General features: G+C 39.9%; 1 protein-coding gene across 1 annotated transcript in view; it reads right to left on the reverse strand.

Moving 5' to 3' along the window:
* pvalb6 (parvalbumin 6) overlaps nucleotides 1-22,047 on the reverse strand; it is a 78,842-nt gene extending 56,795 nt beyond the window's left edge. The window contains exon 1 of the mRNA XM_030142156.1: nucleotides 21,789-22,047. The gene's annotated coding sequence lies outside the window, so the exon portion shown is untranslated. The remainder of the gene's footprint in view (nucleotides 1-21,788) is intronic.
* Between the last annotated feature and the right edge of the window lie 343 nt (nucleotides 22,048-22,390).

Consider the following 22,390-nt stretch of genomic DNA (forward strand, 5'->3'; position numbering starts at 1 on the left):
CTGGCTAGCCGGAGGGTACTACAAACTGACAGGTGGTTCCACACACACCTGCATACACAGTTTGACAGACCTACATTAACTGATGAACAAGGCACTGACTGGAAAAGTACTGTAACATTTTGCACATTTCACACACATGCAATAAGAAACTAGAAGAGCCCTGAGATATGTGATTACTTTCTCCTTGAAATGAAAAGCATTTTGCTTAAAAGCGGATCCAACTTTAACCTTCACCCACAGCTGCACACTTAATATATTAACTCTTCTATTGTCTTACTTTTAAATACTGTTGTTTGTCTCCACGAGGGGTAATGTCAGCGAGGCAGCAGCTAGTTTACAACAGAGTCTTAAAAAGCCCATTGTGTGTGAGTTTGTGTCTCCCCCGGCTGAAAATACTGCAGTCTTCGTCATGCCTGGCTGGCTCACAGCAGCGTGATGTAAGGGTTTATTCTTTCCTCGGCTGCTTTAAAGTGATGGAGTCCACTTTGCCTGGGTTTTGTTTAAGTAAAACTCTAAATCAAATGAGACAGACATCGATTGGGCCAAAGACTGTGTGTCTGTTTCTGTATTGGGGGAAGTGGTGGTGGTAGTGGGGGGAGTTTGTTGTTGTGGTACTTAGGGGCAATGCAACCCGAAAATGGTTGGCGCCCTGAATAAATGGGGTCAGAAGAAGTCATGAGAGACGTGTCTTCGTTTAGACTCACACAAACATGCGTCTTCAGGGCTCTGGTCCACCCACACAAACAAAATATGAATCACACAGACTGGTGCAAAAAACATAGAAGGAACACCTCTGGCCTTGTGGTGCCAATCCCCTCCTCTTTCCTCTCTTATGATTTCTCTGCTTCCCTTTGTTTCCTCTAACATTGTTGCTCTGTCTTGCCCGTTGCCAACTTCATGCGGCAGGGCCTGACTGAAGCACTGACAGTGTTTACCCTTCCATCTAGCGGACAAAACGATGGATCTTATGGGATGACTGGCAGACAGGCTTGTTTCTGTTGATTTTAATGAAGGTTGATGGATTCTGGGCTCTGACTCTTGCATACTCTCTGTCAAGGGGCACAGGACAACCTTGCCTAGTGGAAAGTACAAGTAACTTTATCAGTGGCATCATGCATTTATCACAGGTCTCGTCCTTGTCGGGAGGGAAAAGCCCTGTTTACTCTATAAGAAATTATAGCAGGCACATGGATGTCATTCTACTCACTATGTCATAAATGATGCCTCATTGGCTTGGAAGGCTAACTGGGGCAGGATGAGGTTTGCACATATACAACATAGGGGGCTGGGGTTCTGTATTTGCTCAAGGTCACTGAAAAGCTATTTGAATGCAAAGGGTTTTACTTCTCTTAGTTTTCTCTGCCTGTCAGGAGGCTGTGGAGATCACTGAAAAATCAAATCAGTCATCTTACAGTGTGAGAATGCTAATACACCCTTACCCTTCCCTTCCATACAACAAAGATCTGACTTGTTAAATAATAATATGCAACAACTCATTCATGCGTATATTTTAGTATGGTAGGTGTATCGTGAGCACAAAGTAAAAATTCAGTGTGACGCATTAATCCTGTGGTTAAGTGGTCTTAGTTTGGTTTAACCCTTTAAAGCCTACGCCTAAATTGGTCAGTCTGGACTTTTTCTCTTATTTTGATGTCTGGTCTTCAATCAGCCTTAAAGGGCACACGTCACCCCCTTACTCACTGAGTTACACTGGCTACCCATAGCTGCCTGCATCAAATTCAAATCATTAATGTTAGCCAACAAAGTTCTCCATGGGTCTGCTCCTACCTACTTAGGTGCACTGATAAAAGCTTATGTTGCCCCACGACTGCTCCGCTCGTCTATGGAATGTTGTCTGGCTGTCCCGAAACCTTGTACAAGTCAATCCAGGCTCTTTTCATGGGTTGTTCCTAATTGGTGGAACAATCTACCAAGCACTAGTAGAACAGGGGCGTCCCTACCTGTCTTCAAGAAGCTCTTGAAGACCCAGCTCTTCAGAGAACACCTTCTGTCCTAGCACTTTCAAACATTCCCTTTTAAATGTATTATCCGATCTATTCTGTTGTTTTTACTTGGTATTTTTATTTCACTGTTTTTAGGTGTACAGCTGCTTTTATGTCTTTTTAATCTATTCTTGTATTTTAGTCTATTATCTTGCTGTTAATTCTTCTGTACGACACTGTTTTAATTGTACAGCTGTTTTCATGTTTTGAATCTATTCTTGTATTTTTCTTTCATTTTTGGCTTTTCCCCTGTAAGTCGCTTTGGAAAAAAGTGTCTGCCAAATGCATAAATGTAAATGTAAAGTGTAAAAAGGTTAGAAAATATGCTGTGAGTGGGTCCTCTTACCCATTTTTCCAGAGCACCTAGAATTTTAAAAATCTAGCAATCATTTACAATTTGCTGCATGTTATGATACTGATAAAACAGCTTCTTCTCTGGCTTTTAGCACAGGCATGAGTGAAATTATCATACTGGCCCAATAAAGCGCAATGTCTCAGGTTTGAGAAACTGTTGGAATTTTTCCAGTTGCACAAACAGTGAAAGAGTTACAGCCATCCAAACTGTATATGTGTGTGTCAGTGATGACATGAGAGGTTTTATAGAATTCATTCATTCATTCATTTTCTGAACCCACATTATCCTCACTAGGGTCACTGGAGCGTATCCCAGCTGCTTATGGGCAAAGGTGGGGTACACCCTGGACATGTCATCAGTTCATCACAGGGCTGACATATCCTCCTGAGACCCGGCAATGCACTTTTGTCCTCTGAAGGGGACAAAAGTTTAACAGTTTTACTTAAAAACTCTTGTCCATTGCAAAGGACATTCCATTAAAAAAATAAAATAAATAAATAAATAAATAAATAAGAATAATTTTAAAAACGTATCTGAAAAAAACTTTTGCATTATGCAGTTTCCCATCAACACATCTGTTTAATGTAAAAAAAAAAAGCTGACATTTTCACTTTCCAGGGTCTCAGAAGGATATAGATCAGTGGCGGCTGCTCGTCTTTCAGAGAGGGGAAGCTCATTGTCGGCTTAACATAAAAAAAATGTCAAGTTATTTAAACATAAATTCAGCCCTCCGCTCCTTTTTAAGAAAATGGTCAGCGACTTTATCGTACGAAGTAAACAAGAAAACGTTGATATTATGTTAAATTGAAACAAGGAAGTACAATGAGTGTGTTTTATTTACAGTGCAAGAAATGCACAAATAATTTCGTAGTGGTCTCTCTCTCGATTTCACAGCAGAATGCGTGACGGTATTAAACTGAACTGTGTCAAGTGAAGGAGTAGATCTCAAAATAGTTGTCAATCAAACGGGATTCAGCCTTTCGACTGATCCTCCAATTAGCATGTGGAATCCCGGTGTCCAGCCCAGCCGAGCTCCGCCCACAGCTCCATTCACCCCCAGAGGCACCGGGCATCCAGGGGCGGGACAACATCGTGGCATTTATCCAATTACCATCCAGCTTTGAGGCAATGAAAAAAACTGTTCCACTCAGTCCCATTGAAGCGCATGGACACCAGGCTTCTACGGGCAAATGCATTGACCATAGATCGTATGAGAAAACAGCGCAACAGGAATGTATGAGAAGTGAACAACATCAAGTCCGTTGATTTGTGATAAAGCTGATTCCGAACGAACTCGTCTGTGAGATGAATGTGTTCTAACACATTTGTAGTCAATGAAATGTCAACACAACCGTACATATTTAACCATTTAATTTTCATAATTTTAGGGGAAGGTGAGCTTCCTTTGCAGTCTTTGAGAAATCGTCTCTGATATAGAAACAAATAAACAATCAGTCACTCTCACGGCTATGGACAATTTAGATTAACCTATAAGTACATGTCTTTGGATGGTGGGAGGATGCCAGAGTACCCGTAGAGAACCCATGCAGACACAGGGAAAACATGCAAACTCCATCCATCAACTGGTGTTGGAATCAAACCAAGGACCTTCTTGCTGTGAGGCACAAGTGCTAGCCACTGCACCACCGTGTCACTGGTTTTAAAGAGTTAATGGGTAAAAAGAGGCACCACAAAGGTGAATATGTTCATCTGTTGTCAAGGGTGTTAGACCAGAAGGGCAAGAAGTGATTTAAGAGGCGGGGAGGTTGACTAATCCACACACAGATGGTGTTATTTCATGTGCAGTAAGAAACTGACATATTTTTCAGGTGCCACAGAGTGTTCATGTCAAATACATCTGGCCACAGTTGTTCAGTCGGTGCACCTTGGATGACCAGGGGCACTGGGACAGCTTTGTTACGGATCAAGAGCAAAAGGCATTACATGTACCGCAGCGTCCCCTTGGACAGCTAGCAATGTAAGAACAGTTTGTCTTTCATTCTTAAATTTCAATTGCTGCCCTTTATTTTAAAGAAAGAAGCACAGATGATTGCAATAAAAGCAGTGTCAGGGATTCATGCTGTACCTGATGTCTTGTATTATCTTACAGGCAAAAGTCAAAGCAACATTAATCAATATTTTGGGTCTGAACTCTGCTGCTGAAGTGAATATTGTCATTTTATTTCACTGCTGCGGCTGCTACATGCACTGTCACTTTAACTGTACTGTTACTGCATACTGTGTAATTTTGTACATATAAAGAATTTTATTTATTTATTTTTGCATGTTTTATGGTATTTTTTACTCTACATTGTTTACCTTTTATATATTCTATATTCTATTTTATTCTTTTATCTTTCTTATGATACAAAAATTAGACCTGGGTGACTATATTTCATTCCATAATTTACCACTGATTGAATAACAATAAGCTGAGTCTGAATGACACACTATAATGTAAAATGACCATCTGTGCTCTCAATTCCACAGAAAATCAACACCTTCCTCTCCAGTCCGATGCAGCTTTTAGCCTTTTTCCACTTCTGTAAGCTCTCAGGAGCCGCTGTTGAGGTAAAGTACTGGTTACCATTGTTGAGTTGAACAAACAGTGAACTACACTGCTCAACACTTTCCAGCTGTCAATCTTCAGCTCAGCACATCTTAAGTATACTTTTCTACACGTTTTGTCTTTCTATCATTTCTTCCTGTCTCCTCTTGTTCTCCTATTCATCACTACCTGTTCACTTTCTCTCAGAGGGTCTTTTTTTTTTCTATCTCTCTTTGTCCTCGCATCTTTTTGTCTGCAGCTTTGCCACCACATTGTTACCTCCCTTTTCTTTAGGTGGGACACATTCACTCCCGGCTCCCATTCTCCTCTGGTCTACAGCATTATAAGCTATCCGAGCAAAAAAAAAAAAAAAAAAAAAAGGGAAAACATTATTTGTATTCAGGTCCATGCCTATGATGTGAGAGGAGAGGCAGTGGGGAGGGGAGGGGCTGTTAAAGTCACAGTTTGAAGACTGGTTAAATTCATTGGACATAAATGCGGGTGTCTGTGAGCTTTCGCCTATATTGGCTGGAGATTTGTTTCTTCTTAAAGAGGGTGTTTGACCTTGAGTGTCTTGCTTGAGTAAAACAAGAACAACATGGCAATATGTGCTGATATGAGGGAAGGTATCTGCTTTATATCATTTTAATGATTCATACTTTGGACTGGAGAACATTTCTCTCCTCTGCTTCTTGTAATTAGGCACTCATCTTGCAGAGTGTTGTTCATCCATCTCATTTTTTGCATCATTACGCTAGTGGTTTGTGTATTGACACATGGTTTGCCTGCACTGCGCTTGAGTTTGCTGATGGTTGTTTGGGATCATCTAAATATAGACTCTTGTATCCTCTGTTGGATAATGATGCGTTTAGCAGGGTAGGAGTGTAAGTACACAATGGATAACCACACATCATAACGCATCAAGTGCTCATCAATAATTTTACAAGGCTGGTGGCGTGACCTGAGTGCATCTATGCGGGTCTGAGTTCGTGTGACTGTGCACATGGATGCCCATTTGTGCCAGTATGTGTGTTTTGCCCTGTATCCCTGACCCCAGCAGTGATGCCTGATCAGCAGCAGCAGCTGACACCCTCCTTCCACTCACAGCAACTCCTGCAGTGCTGAGAGAAATGAGAGTGAGAGGAAGAGGGGGAGCACTCCCTTGACCTTGCAGCAGAAAACCCTAACAGTAACAGCAGTAGTAGCGATCGCTCATACACCACAGACCCATGCCGAGAGGGGCTTGCCCACCGCAGACGTACATCTCCTCTCAGTGTCTCATGTTAACTTTGACACTCGGTCCACTCTTTATTGCTTGTACTATTTCCCCCAGGCCTGTTCACAGGGCAAAGCCTTCCTATAAAGCGGGAGAAAGAGAGCAGAATGGAAAATGTAGGGGTCAGGGGGTCGGGAATGGAATATGCACATTTACACTGAGGAATGAAATGTGCAACCATTCATGAAACCACAGAAGACAGACTCAGTTACTGAGTTACAGAAAGGACAAAGCTAGTAGAGAAATATAATTAGAGGTTGGTACATTTCTAAATAATACACTTAGTAGTCATATTGAATTGGTTTCACTGTTCAGTTTAAAAATTCAGCATTCATTCCCTCTGTTCATAGATAATCTAGCAATCAGAAAAGCCAGTGGTGCAAGTTTGGTTGATGATTTTAACCACATTAACAATCGAATTAGATAAATAAATAAATAAATAAATAAATAAATGACATTTGACATATCTCCATATTTCATTAGCTCTTTACTAATACAGGACCCATTAACTACCATTTTACCAAACAAACTCTGTATTCATTGGTCAGTTTGTATTTCTTTAACCCTTTCATGCATAGTGGCCACTCCAGTGGACAGTTATTCTCCAGCTGTTCTCTTGAATGTTCATGGGTTTTGTTGGTTTAGTTCCATATCAGCCAACACAGTGGACACTTATGCACCATCCCATTCACTGATATTCAGACTATTACTGTCACTTTGCTGTTCTTCATAAACCTGATCTGCACTAACATGTTTGAGTGTAAATCACCTGTTCTTTGTTAGACACAAAGGTTTTTTTTTTGTTTTTGTTTTTTTTACATGTTATTTCCATGACGTAAGTAATAACTAGGACTAGAATATGTTAAAATGTGAGAAAACATCAGATTTGCAGCATTAAAAATGTTTTTATTTCATTGTTTTCACATTACTTTCTTACGGAACAGGATTAGGGCCACTGGACTTTAATCTCAGAATTCTGATTTTATACTCAGAATTCTGATTTTTTTTTTTTTTAAACACACGTTTCTTTATGTCAAAAATTAAATACATGGACGTTTTTGTAAATCCGTGAAAAAAAACAAAAATTGATCGCATTGTTTTGGGTTTTTTTTCATGTGTAAGGAGGAATAAAAACACTCAAGAAAAAAAATTTTCTAAGGTTCTTGTAATTCATGCATGAAAGGGTTAAATAAATCACTTAATATGGGATGTTCTGAGGACAGGATGGACTGTCAGCTCCTCTGCAAAATATTGTACAATATTTGCACTTGAGGATGTGAGCTGTGGTATTAAATTGACTAAATCCCAAAAGAAAATGGCACATAAAACTGTCTGCATTCACCATATAGAAAATATTGTTGTTTGATGCAACAAATTTTGAATATGGTGATGTGCAGATATTGCAGTTTATGAGAATACCAACTGATGAAGTCCCCACTGGCAGAATTCTTCCAGCGCACACACTGTGAGTCAGGCTATATGATGCCTATACAGCCCTGTCAAAAACTACTGCACTCACTGACTGAAGCTGGTTATTTAGGACATATAACTCTAACTGTCCAGTGCATTTCAGTGTCATTACATCTAAGGGTTCAACTCAACAGGAGGTTTGTGTCATCCATGAGCGTGTCATGTCATAGGACACTTGTTTTTCCAGTTGACTGGTGTACCAACAGGCTCCCTGGCTGACACTGGTCCCAGATTGAGTCTCACCTCCTTGACTCATATTAAAACACAGTAATAGTCAGTCAGTTGCTCAGCTTTCAGTTTCGTCCTCAGTTAAAGGTGCAGTGTTGGTGACTGCTGGCGCGCTTCTGCAGAGGTTCTGTTGGACTCTGTTCTGTAGGGACAATAATGTTTGTTGATGTTAGCGGACTCCATCTTTAAGATACTATTAACCAGTGGTGGAAATATAAAGAGGAGAGGTCCTACTTCCATGCCTTCTGCACCATAGGACCTTATTTTGTTGGGGGGGGGGCATTGCAGTCAATGGTGAGAGAAAATGTTTTGATTCACTTTGGATTACATATATTTGGTCATTTAAATTATCATTTTAGAAGGCACAGTTTGTTACACTTGTAAAGGTTATGACTTTTTTAAATACTTTTTTTTTTTTTTTCTTAACCTCCGTCTTAAAGAATGATGTGAAATATGTTGAGGTTGCAGCCATTGTTGCTCTGGTGATGCAGTCCATTGAATCATGTCCTTACAAAACTAGGCATTATCTTATTTTATTTACCACAAAATGTAACTTTCTTCATTTGTAAAGTCCGAAGTCAGGTCCCATGGAGAACTTCAACTTGCTAGAAGCAGAAGAAATACATCAGGGGAAATCATGTTTAAAAAAAAAAAGGAAAGAAAAAAGAAATTGCACACCTTTCCTTAAGTCACTGGTTCTACTTTTAGGTCTAGTCCCAGTTCTAGTTCAGTTTTTTGTGTCAGGAGGGGCTTCCAGCATAAAACTTCTGCCACATGTACTGTGCAAACCACGAACATGACTGCTATACCTCTGCATCATTGTTCAAATTATTAGACTTAATGTAAATATAGACCTGACACTGTTTTTGAAGTCACAAATAAAGTTCTCACAGAGATCACTGATAAGTCTCAACAGGAATCAGTGATTAACTCATGAAGACCCGAACAGCCACTGGTGACCAAAAGCATCTACTGATCTAAAATGTGCGGATCCATTAATCCTGTCAATACATGTAAATAATTGTTGTAAAATGCAGTTTGTCATCTTTTCATGGTCATCAGATATGACCCATTTGGACGTTCAGAGGCTCCGTAGCGAACATGGAAACACAACACTGATTCACTAGCAAAACCAATGGAGTTGATCAATGTCAAGGGATGCAGACACTTGGTTTATGTTCAGTTATTGACAGATTTTACTGTAAAGGTCATTTTTTTCTTTAGTTTTTTTTCTGTTTCTGATATAATAACCTTTGAATTCATTTGAGCTTTTATGAATATCTCCATAATCAGTGAATTAAATAAATGAAAATACCAGATCTTCACTGAAGAAATGCGAAATAAAGAGGGTTATTAAAAAGAATGAAACAATTTTATGAAGCATTGCTTCAGTTCTCAAGCATCGTCATGAAATGAGTCAGTGACAATTTGAAAGAGGAGTTTTCTAAGTTTTGAATGGCTGCCTTGATGACCGTAAACATCGAATAACAACAGCGATGGACTCTGTGGATTGTGATATGCTGATATGCGTCTGCGAGGAATTCTCTTATCACATTGATGTTGCCCGTGCTGCAGGTGATGGCCACATTGAACACTTGTAAGACAGGAAATAAAAGTTGATTGTGAGTAGAATACTTGTGACTTGGCTGGAATTTTCTATTGCTTTTCCTTATTACCTCTGCCAGGAGGTATTGTGATCACTTTGCTTTGTACCTCCGCCAAGGAGGTTATGTTTTTGTCAGCGTTGGTTTGTTTGTCTGTCTGTTTGTGTGCAAGATAACTCAAAAAGTTATAGACGGATTTGGATGAAAATTTCAGGAAATGTTGATACTGGCACAAGGAACAAATTATTAAATTTTGGTGGTGATCGGGGGTGGGGGGGCCCACTGATCGGCCTTGGTGGAGGTCTGCGCTCTCCGAGTGCTTCTAGTTTGTTTGTATATTTGTTTGCTTGTTTGTTTGTTAGCAACTTTACGGGAAAACTATAACAACCATCTTTACCAAATTTTACCCACAGATAGTCCTAGGCCCTGGGACCAACCCATCAAATTTTGGACCAAGTAGGCCAAAGTTCAAGGTCACAGCAAGGTCACAAAATCTCAAATTTTCCTATCTCTCATCATTGAGCGATTTTCGAAAATTCATAAGAAATTCACAACGACTCCAATTAGCCTCCAATTTGATACACCCGTAGCTTATAACAATATCTTGTATCTGGCACAAAACTGTCCACATCCACTGTGGAATGTGGACTCTGTGGACATTTTTTAAAAAGAAATAGTCAGTCCACACATGCACACTGTTCGGGGTGCTTGGCGGGGGTTTGCGTTCTCTGAACACTTGTTAAAATATTGCGAAATGAAATCGGTTCATTCTTTTTGAATAACCCAGTATTGCAATATATCCTGAAAAATCCCTTATGAAAGGGTAAAGATAGAGAAAAATTCATTTGGGAACTGGGTCATTATGCATTAAAGCTGTCAGGTAAACATTTAAATCAGGTACCTCTCTGTAACATCTATGAACAGCCACATTCTTCTACAGCCTGTAAACAGACATTTAAACTTTCTTGCTGCTGTTTTCATCACATATGTTACATATTGTACCTTTAACCACCAGTAAAGTGTATGAGCTCTGGTAGTAGCTCTGGTAATGTTTTTATGATTCTCCATGTTTGCAGTTCTTTATATTATCCCTGCTCAGTAATGTTTTATAAACTAATATCTGTTTTATCCTACTGTTGTAATGCAGCCTGATTTGAAGTATTAGGGCGGACTGAGGAGTCTCTGACAGATGAGTGGAATCATCACCTTTCATGGTGCAGCTCCAGTACTTGAATACATTCCTAGAAGCACATACACATCTGAAATAAACAACCTCATAAATATTTTACTGGATGTCTTATGTGTTTCTACAGATTTCTGCATAAAAACAAAACCTTAGAATAGTGTGAACAATAGTTATTTGTTCCATCCCAGTGCTTTATGAACATGACAATAGCCTCCTCATAAAATCATCCGTCTCCAACCTAATGTCTATTACTGTGATAACACAGATTTCACCCTGATGATACCAGATTGAATATGACACTGAGGCGTATGGTTCTCACGAAGGAGTGCATTATGGGATAAACATTATTACAGGGTGTGGGTTCTGCTCCTGGCTTTTGTTTATCTTGCTGGATCACGTCGTTGTATTGTGAATGAAAACATGTCCGTATTTAAACCCTGGAAATTTATTGGACAAAGCCATGGAGAAAAACAATGTAAATTCAATTTCTTTTGGGTTTTTTTTCTTTGCTGTAATCTGCATAGATAGCTCAGAATGTGCAGCTTTAGTCTTTGTAATGATCTCTGAGGTTGTGGAGAAATCTGTTTTTATTTATTTATTTATTTATTTATTTATTTATTTCCGTTTCAGTTAGGTGTACAGGAAAAAGTATAGGTATTAAACATGAGATTGATATTCAGGTCTGCTTTGAGTCCGAGTATAGCCCAGAAGTAAATGGCACAGACCGGGCACTGACCTGAATGAATGTTTAGCTCCTGCTCTTCTGGGAATGGTCGAGAACAGAGTGACAAAGCAGGTGATATGGGAGAGATGAAGGTAGGGGATGGATGATGGGATAAGGATTGCAGATTAAATAAAATGTAGAGTCAGGGAATTGGAGATGAAGGTCAGACGAATGGGGAGTACAGTAAGAAGAAGACATGATAAATGGAAAGAAAACTTCCTGAGGGGCAGGAAGTGGCTTGGGATATGACATTCAAGTGGGATTGATGGATATGGTTCAAAACGATGGCTGCCTTCCATGGCCAAAGCTACGGCTCATCTAGTCTAATCCCTGCTTTTGAAATGAGCTGTCAATCGCTTCGGGGCATCATATTATTCATCAATTCAACTCACTTTGTGTCCAGCTTACCCCTTCACCATCTTTAATGTCCACTCCCATGTATATTGACTTTTAATGATTAAGGGGGGGCTGAAGAAGAAGAGGAGGGGGGAGGAAGAATGGGGTGGAGGAGCGTAGATGAGTGAGAGCTGAGCTGTTGTAATGAATGAATGCCAGCTGGATGAGGACTCCACCTTCTGCTTCTACCAGTTTGTCTTCCTCAAATCGAAGCAGAGGAGTCCCCCCCCCCCCCCGGCTCTTAATGCATCCTCCTCAATGACTGTATCTCCTCGAGCTTGGCACTTTCTGTCTGGAGGACCTGACTTACCTTCTGCTTGGCGGTCAACTCTAGATTGGGTGAGATCAGGGGCTTTTCTTTCAAGTTGTCTGGCGGCTGCCAAATTGTTTGATGAAGGGGCTCCTGCTCAGCCCCCAGCTTATCGATCAACTCATGGTCTGGCAGAAGAAAACACTGAACCACTGCATATCTCTAAAAACCACTAATATGGGTATTTTCCACTCAAAGATTCACTAGTTTTCCCTCTTTTCTTTGGAGAAAAGGCAAAAAAAGTTGAATTTTTCCAGCACTTTGCACCAGAGAGTAGAGCTGACATCCCAACCCCTGGAATTTTTAAGGTGGAAGCAACAAAAGGGCAAGGAAAAGATGGTGTTTTGGTTGCTTCTAGGACCATACTATGTTAAATAAGCCTGTTGTTTCAGAGAGAAGGTGTTATAGCCTCTAAAAATTCTATCAATAATAATAAAAAACAACAAACGCATGAACTGTTAAAACACTATAACTGTGATACACAGGTGTGTAGAAATGTTGATGCAAAATCTACACCATGTGGACAAAACCATTGGGTTATGTTGAATTCAGGTGTTTCATAATAATAATAATAATAATAATAATAATAATAATAATAATAATAATAATAATAATACATTTAATTTATAAAACAATTTTCATTTGGTGGAATCTCAAAGTGCTCATAGGTAACAAGGGACTGGGCTACAACACAATAATGTCAAATGTCATTATATGATTGTATATAATGATAAATATTACAATGATAAATCAACATTTTAAACAAGTGTTCAGAGAACGCAAACCTCCGCCAAGCACCCCGAACGGTATGCATGTGTGGATCGATTATTTCTTTTTAAATTAAACAGTTTCAAGGTTGTTCCATACAGCAGAAAAAGTTTAAGCTTGGTATCAGTCATGTGTTTGTCAAATTATATTAAATTCCAATCAATATTTGTTGAGTTATAATGAAAAATGTGTCGTAAATGGGATTTTCAATGTTAAATGTAAATGTCCACAGAGTCCACATTCTACAGTGGGCGTGGACAATTTTGTGCCAGATACAAGATATTGTTATAAGCTACGGGTATATCAAATTGGAGGCTAATCGGAGTCGTTTTGAATTTTTTATGAATTTTCAAAAATTGCTCAATGATGAGAGACAGGAAAATTTGATAATTTGTGACCTTGCTGTGACCTTGAACTTTGGCCTACTTGGCCCAAAATTTAATGGGTTGGTCCCAGGGCCCAGGCCTATCTGTGGGTACAATTTGGTAAAAATGGTTGGAATAGTTTTCCCGTAAAGTTGCTAACAAACAAACAAACAAACAAACACGTTAAGCAAAGTGATCACAATACCTCCTGGTGGAAGTAATAAAAAAAAGACATTTATCATGATAATTACAGGCAACAACTGAACACTTTTATCATATTTCCAATCAATAAGAATGGGAAGTTGTACAAGCTGTGTCATCCGTCTCAATATTTGTCCATACAGTGTATTTTCACTTCAGAAATATTAAGATGATACATATTTCTGACTTGCAGAAAAGTACAATAGCAGCATGTCATTGTGACTGGGTTGAATCTTCTCCAATATGTTCCTGTTCTAGACGGTGAAACTGAGCTTTTAGCACCTGTAGATATGTAAAGCTCCATCTTCTGCCCATGAACACTTTGTACACACATTTTTAACACAAAAATTGCAAAATACTGATCATTTTTTCATATTCACAAATGCACTAGTGTCAGAACGTAAACTATATAAACCAAGACTTTGATCCCAGAAGATACAGGCTTTAAGTGGCTTTGACAAAATAGGTCACATCATCACTCAATTTAGTTCTTCACTTCCAAAAAAAAGAAGACAAAGCTCTTAAATAGAAAAGTCTCCATCCATTTTTGTTCCGTGTCTCTCCCACCTGACCACATCTTCGTTAATGATCTCATTTAAGGGGTCACAGGTTTTATAATTGGAAGTGGGCCCACTCCTGTTGTGCTGAGACGACTTTTGTGTCAGTCTAAAGTTAGAACTGACTTCTTGACCTCGCTAAAAATACTCACATTTCTGCCACTGCTGTCTTTAAAAATACACTGAACTGTTCAAATAGCTTTAACAACCTTCGGACCCTAGTAATCCCTTAAGTGAAAAAAGCTGATTTATACTCAGAGTGTTTAAAGACAGTTACTCTGGAGGTACAGTTTCTGCATTTCTGTGTTACTTTATGTGAGAAAACAGAGGAAGTACAATTCCACCACAGACATCTAAAGTAAAACACCTTCATATGACCTCACTAAACTATCCTGAGTTTGGTTTTGTGCAAATCCACAGCTAAAATCCTATCATTTATCTAAATATTCGCCAAATCGCAGCAGCTGATGTTTCAGTCGACGCCGTTCACTTCATGCTCGTAATTTGTTATTAGCAGGTGGCTCCGTTCCAGCGCCGGTGCAGTCGTCAAACACACAAACAATTGCTTGCGCGCACACACTAACATCTGTACACGGCGTTCCATCACAGGTAAAGACACACAATAATAAGCCGCAAGCCGGCAGCATTAGGCACGTTTTTCTCTGATCACCCAACGTATCGGCGAGCTCATCGGGCTCTCTCCAGATGTATTCCACCGCACACAACACCTGTCCTTGACCTTGGTGATGAAGACTCACCAGTGTCTGCCTATCACAGCCTTCTGTCTGGGCTCATAATGACATCAGGGGTATTGTCGATGCGTGTGTATGCTGTGTAAATGGAATTGGGTGGTCGGTGGGTGGGCTGTGGGGGCGGGAGGAGGGGAGTGCATGTCATTTGTGTCCTCCCATGCATCACTTCTATATGTGCTGCTTTATTTGTTGATTTCATCTGCGGGGCAAAGATCAAGAATAGTAGCAGATAACAGGTATACATGTTTTGAATTGGGTTTTTCTATTTCAGCTGCTATAATAAAATGTTCCGATTGTAAATTTCTATTATGATTCATAGCGACATTTGCATATACATACGCATCCATTCTATACTGTTTGAACCACTCATGATGCTGTTTAAATGTGTCCCTCAGAAATAAGATTCATATATAGGCTAGTGTTTACACATTTTTATGGATAGCTGCAGGGTGTCCAAAAAAAAAAAAGGGGGGGGCATAACTAACCTAACTAACACTGGCGTGAAATGAAAGTGAAACTTTACATACTTTCAACGTCCATCTCCCAGGTTCTATTCCTCTCTTATACAGCGGATCTTGCACAACATCTTCACAACTTCTAACCTGTATCCACTGGACACACAAATGCTGGGCCCCAGGAATTTGTCACGTTTACCCCCCCTTTACGGCGTTGTAGTACATGGGTACGTTCGCAAATTCTGAGACTGCCGACAGTTCGGTTCAGGTGAATGTTAGTGCCAGTAATGTAGGATATGGGTGTAAGAAAACTGTCACAACCTGCCTGTTATTTACATTGGTTGGTTTCCCCCCCCTCCCCCTGGAATGAAATTCATTGAGCAGAAGTAGGGATGTAAAAACCAGAGGGGGGGGTTGACCCCACCCCAACAAATCGCACCCCTCGTATCTTACACGAAATTTTCACAACTTCTAGCCTATATCCACCCCCTCCACTGCTCAATGGGCCCCCCACAAATGCTGGGCCCTATGAATTTGTCATGTTTACCCCCAGAGGTGAGTAGTAATGTGATACATTTACTCCATTACATTTACTTAACCCTCCGATATCCCATCCAGCAAGGCCCTTACTAAGCACCAAGTGTGCGTTTTTGGCACACTTGTGGAATAATGTCAAAAATTTTTTCATGCAGTTTGTTTTTAATTCTTTTACACTTTTTTTCTATTTCATCAAATTGAGCCGTAAATAAAAAACACCAAATACTCAATGATTGTCACATTTTTAACCCTTTAAATGCCATGTTTGTAATATAAACAAACCTTTTTTTTTAATGCAAAAAACACAAAAAATTATTATTTTTTCAATATACTACATAAAAAGTGGATCACGCATTATTTGATTTTTGCAGCCTGGCATATGTCAATGATTAACGGAAACAATGGTTAATTTGCATTATTATTTTTGGCGCTAGGTCAAATATTCAAAACTACTAGCGTCTGTCACCAAGTATGCGTAAAATGCACACCTATAAATCAAACTATTAAATCTTTTTAAATTAATTTATTTTTCTGCTCTAATTTGATTTTATTTTTGTAAATCAAGGTCAGCCCTAATCATACATATCAAATGGAAGAAATAGTACGTTTTAGGCACTCTTGGGAGAGAGATGCTAGTCTTGTAATTTTCTTTTGTTTACAATGTGCAAATTTTAGTTTGTGGCCAGAATTTTAAAGATCATGCAAAAATGAACAACTTTTGCATTCTAATCTTATTTAAATTGTGAAAAATAATATGAAGTTTTTTAAAATAAAGTGCAAAGTGTGCATAAAAGGCGCACCCGGATACTGGAGGGTTAAGTAACTTTTTACATAAATTGTACTTTTAAGGGTACTTTTAATACGACGTACTTTTTACTTTTGCTGGAGTATATTTATGAAGAAAAAACACTACTTCTTCTCCGTTAAATTGGCATACATTCCGCTCGTTACTTTTATTTTTGGTCATTTGTTAATGCACAAACCATTTCTTGTGTTTTGTTAGAATGACTTCTGCCAAAAACTCACGACCGTGTTTCACCAATCAGACGTAGCCACTAGCTACATTTGACTCCGTACCACCAATCAGATGTAGCCAGGCATTTTTCTGAAGTAACAGTACTTTTACTTGAGTATAATGTTTGGCTATTCTATCCACCTCTGTTTACCCCCTGTTATTGGCACCCCAGGCTGTAGGCACCAACAGCATATAGTGAAAGATTACAAATGGAAAAAGCCCCCAAGATGAAATGGATGTAATAAAAATAGCAGATAATGTACTTGGTAATATTCAAACCACAATCTATTCCTAAAGGAAGTGGGATGTGAACTCCAGCAAACTGGCAGCAAAAAAAAACCCTGTATTTTGTAGGCAATCTGTAATTGTAGCACATCCTTCAATGACAAATTACAATGAGATTACACATAGCTGTGGTCTGCAGTAACACAATGGGAAAATTTCACTGCGATTTGGTTTGGTTTTGAAATGGATCAGTTTATACACCATATGTTTGGATGACAAGCTATGCCCAAAGTGCAATTACGATTTGATGCAAAGCCAAAGTACACTCAGATCAATCATTTATTGTTGGCATTGCCAGAACCCCCCCCCCCATACTCCTCCTCTGAAGCCATCTCCACTAAAGCATGTGACACCCTCTTCCTCATTTTGTTTTATCAAAATTTCTATTTTAATTAATGCCTTGGGTTAATCGCGCTTTCTGTGACAAAATCAGTGTAAATGCAAATTCTATGAGAGCGACCTCTGTCCCGTCTCTGGGAATATGATTTTAATTATCCAGACAACCTCTTAAGTTGCAGAAGAAGAACCATGATGACGAGGTGACCATATGTACAGCAGTCACAACTCATCTACCGGCTACATATCAGCGCACAGGTGGTGGAGGAAGGGAAGAAAAGGGAGAGAAAATGAATGCTGACAACACGTTTAAAGAATAGTGGAAGATGATCATGAACATGTGAAGGTCATAATGAATACGGCAGAGAAAATACTAATCCTAAAGGCTTATGGATATTTTCCCAAAGCGTTTTTTCCATGGATTTTAGCCCACATGCTATGTTTTTATTTGATCACTCATAATGATGTGACCCTTTTCCAATACACTCTCACCTACGACCAGGAGCCCACACATACAACCACCATTTTCTCCCAGTAAAATGTGGTTTTCCTATCCAGTCCACCCACTGTCAGGCTTCCATCCTACTCAGTCAGAGTCATGTCTCCACTGAACAATGAACAGCAGAGGAGGGAAAAATAGACAACCAGAGGGCAACTGGCCCTGTGGTGGGCTCCATCACACAACACAAAGTCTAATCACATGCCTACACAGAAACGCCATCACAACCACTGACACTGTGTTTTTTTCATTGTGTGTAATTTCACATACACCACATAGATAGTGGGTAAATCTTTTTCATGATGTTATCTGTTAATTTATTGACTTGATTTTTTAGGGAGAAGTTGCAAATGGAATGGAATGGAAATCAACTGGAGCCAGCCTCTAGTGGCCATCAGTGGTATTACACTCAGATGTTTCCACAATTGTCAAACTTTCACGCCACATTTGTAAGGAGGGTGAAGCATCGCACAAGTCACAACATTTAACATTTAATGTCATCAGGATGAAACATGTCAGGAATTAATCTGCACCGTTATCACCATCCTACCTCACATTTTCAACAATTTAATAGTTTCAGTTTAGAATTGATGCACGGATTGGGTGGCACTTCTGTAGGACTTGTTACAGTGTCAAGAAAGATATTCGATTTGATTCGATTCTGTTGTAATTTATTTTATTCTTTTGTATTCTATTCTGTTCTGTTCTATTCTAATCTGATTTATTCAATTCTTTTCTAGTTTTTTCTATTCTATTCTGTTCTGTACTATTATGTTCTATTCTATTCTATTCTGTTCTGTTGTATTCTGTTCTGTTGTATTCTATTCTTTTGTATTATATTCCATTCTATTCTATTCTATTCAGTTCTATTCTAATTTATTCTATTCTACTCTGTGATGTTGTATTCTATTCTTTTGTACTCTATTCTATTCTATTCTATTCTGTTCTATTGTGTTCTATTCTATTCTGTTCTATTGTGTTCTATTCTCTTTTCTATTCTATTCTATTCTATTGTGTTCTATTCTATTCTGTTCTATTGTGTTCTATTCTCTATTCTATTCTATTCTGTTGTGTTCTGTTCGATTCCATTCTGTTCTATTCTATTCTCTTCTCTTCTGTTCTGTTCTACTCTAATTATGCTTTTCTATTCTATTCTATTCTATTCTGTTCTATTCTATCCTATTTAGATAAATGTTTAGTAAATTTATGGTTGTGTTTTCTGCACACCTGGGACTGGACACCTCCTCCAGTGCAAGGGCATGGCCTCTAAACAGAGTCTGTGCGCAAAGTAAACCTTCTTTGGTTCATTTACTTCATAATAGACTGAATCAGGAGTCATTATGTGGTCATGAGAGAGCACTTCATTCCACCGACATGCACCGTCAAGAGGGGACAGATTATAGGAGGTTCTCAGGTGAAAAAGAAGCACATTCATGGTCATTTAAAAAAAAAAAAAAAGAAAATAAAAGTCTGAATTGAACCTTGAACATAAAGACTTATTGCACCCTCACTGTTTTATCTTATTTAGCTGTTTTCATTTTCATATAAAGGTTTTGACAGTTCTGGAGGTCTGCCACTGCCAGTTTTTATTTTCCCTGCAGGCAAGTCACATCAGCATCAGGCCTCGGACCAGAACTTAGCAGCACTTAAGCTCCTGCAGTCGATCAGATTCAGTCATTCAGACCACGTACAGTAAACCACACACACACACACACACACACACACACACACACACACACACACACACTATGAACTCCCAGTACTTTCCCTGTTCACTGGTCCCACATCCACTCACACTGGTTCTAAATTTCCCCCCGTTCTGCTGCTCCACTCCTCCCTGAACACACCGATTATTGGTTGGTCACAGCTTCACACGAACACCTCTCACATCTCTTTTTCCCGCTTCATCTTTTTAATGCACATGTCCGAGTTCAAGCCCATCTCTCCACGTGCTGTTTCTCTTTTTAGCCTTTCGTGCCCCATCTTACACACATTCATTCCCTTTTCTGATTCATTTTTGGTCTTTCTATCCCCCCCCACACACACACACTCACACACATACACACACACATCCTGCAGCCACTTTGTGAAATCTCCTCCCTTATTAGCATCATATCACACCTGGGTATTTCACACTCCACAGAACCGCACGCTCGTTAAATCACCAAATTCCCATGAAATCAGGTGAAGATAGGCTACCATGCATCAAGCTGGACTTTTATATCTCACAGGAAAGAGGTAATAAAGTTTATGGAGATGTATTATTGTGGGTTTAAGAGATGCGAGCCCAGGTTTGAAGGCCATAGAGGTGGTAGATGGTTCTGGTCAAGGCTGGATTGTATGAATTCTATAGGTTCCAGCTTATTATTGAACTGGAAAGTGGTTTTCTTTCTGAATGGTATATATTATCTGTTCTCTGAAGCGAGGTTGATTTAAGTCCTCCCCTCAAACTCTCATCTCACACTTATTCTCCCCTCGGTTTCTCTATCTATGCACTAAATGTGTCCTCCCCCTTTTTTTTTTTTTTTTTACGCCATCTCATTATTCCTGAACTTCTCATAAAATCTCACGCTTTCTGACACTTTGAAGGCACCTGAAGTCCACCTTTCCACCTTCATCTCCTCTTCTGCCTCATCCCTCCATCTATCTCTCATCTTCATCACCTCCCCGCCCTTGACACCAAGACCCTCCCCCCCTCCCTTCCCCAAACAAATGTCACTTTATAATTGGCCAGCACTGGAGGCAGGAGAGCGTCGCTGTTTGGGCATCTGTTAATCTAAGAGGGTTGGCGGCAGCGAGATTGGGGAGATGATGGTGGTGGCGGCGGCGGCGGCAGGGGAGAAGGATGACAATGTGGAACAGCAGTGAATGATGCAATCTGGTAGAAAGAGTTAGGGGGAAAAAATAAACTCATTCTAACTATGGTGTAAAATCATTCCTGTGGTCTGTCCTTAAATCTGTCCCTGTGATGTTATTTTGCCCCAATGAAAAAAACATTGATTCACGTTTTAAAATTCACAACTAACATTCCTGTGTTCACACGCCACACCGGTGTCTGCACAGTCCTCCACATCACTCCCCGTTTCTGCATCATTGTGTAGAATGGACAGTCTGTACATGCACACACCCTGCAGCTTCATTCAGCTCCGAAGCCTCAGCATCACCCGCACAGGAATCTAATGGGTTTTCTCCCCCCACCTCCTCCTCCTCCCTCTCCGTTGCTCCATCTCTCTCTCTTTCTCTCTTTCTGTCTTTCTTTTTTTCATACACACACACACACACACACAGAGAGAGAGCGCTCAGGGAACCAATCACCACTGCCTGTTTTCAGGTCCTGTTTGTGAATGGGATTTTACGGGAGAGGAGGAGGAGGAGGCACTGCTGCGTTTGTAGGCATACAGCTGCTACACGGGGGGAAACCGTCCCGTTGTCTCTGCCTTATTTCCTCCCTCCTTATCCTAGAATGTTTCTCTCACTCTCTGTATTGGCTGCTCTCTAGTTCATTTTTGATGTTTTGGATTTTTTTTTTTTTTCTTTTTTTTTTCAAATGGCCTCATTTCCAATTTTGCCTCTCTTCCCATCTTTGTGAACTCTCTCTGAGTCTTTTTGTCTATTTTGATGCAGCAGTCAATTTTGGCTGCTGCATCTTTTTCATGCTTCTTTATCACTTTTCCCCTGTCACAGCATCACCTTTAACATTGACATCATCACCGTTGCAATCTTCTACAAATACGTACCTCTTTCACATCTGTTTTTTTTCCGCTATTCTTTCATGACAATTTCCAGTAGACTGCAGAACTGCTGTCTCCTTTACATGTTTCTGTTCCAGTCAATCTTCTTTGCATTTTAAAACAGCAGCTCATGCAGGTATGCTCAGCCAACACACACACACACACACACACATTCAGAGACACTTACCTCTAGAGAGGGTCTGCGTCCCGAGTGCTTCTGAATCTTCAGTGGTTGGAGGAAGAGTGGTGGGCAAGTGAGCCTGCGAGCTTCTGGAGAGAAGTGGAGAACAGACAGAAAGAGAGAGAGCGAAAGAGAGAGAGAGAGAGAAAGATAAAGAGATGAGAGACACAAAGATGGAAAGAGACAGCAGAGAGATAGAGAGAGAAAAGAGAAAGTGGACGAGCGTCTCTGCGATCCAAGAGGAGGAAGAGGGTGCTCGGGCTGGCTGGAGGTGAGATGAAGGGGAGAAAGAGAGAGGGAGAGAGAGATAAAGGGAGAGGGAGGGAGGGAGCGAGGGTGCACCGGATTGGGATAGGAGGGGATTGTGTGATGTTTGAGGAGGAGGAGGAGGAGGGATTGCAGGGAATGGAGGGAGAGGAAAGTTGGAGAAAGGAGGTAGAATGAAAAGAGAAGGATGCAGATACTCAGAAAGATGGATAAAGGTGGTTGGTGGAGGTGATGAAGGGGAAAAACAAGGAGGCTAAACTAAAAAGGTGATGAAGGACATAAGAAAGAGCACAGTGGGCAAAGAAACAAGTATGTTCACATTTTGCTCTTTGAAGAAAATT

This window comes from Sphaeramia orbicularis, chromosome 8 (genome assembly GCF_902148855.1).
Source record: "Sphaeramia orbicularis chromosome 8, fSphaOr1.1, whole genome shotgun sequence".
Classification (NCBI taxonomy): Eukaryota; Metazoa; Chordata; class Actinopteri; order Kurtiformes; family Apogonidae; genus Sphaeramia; species Sphaeramia orbicularis.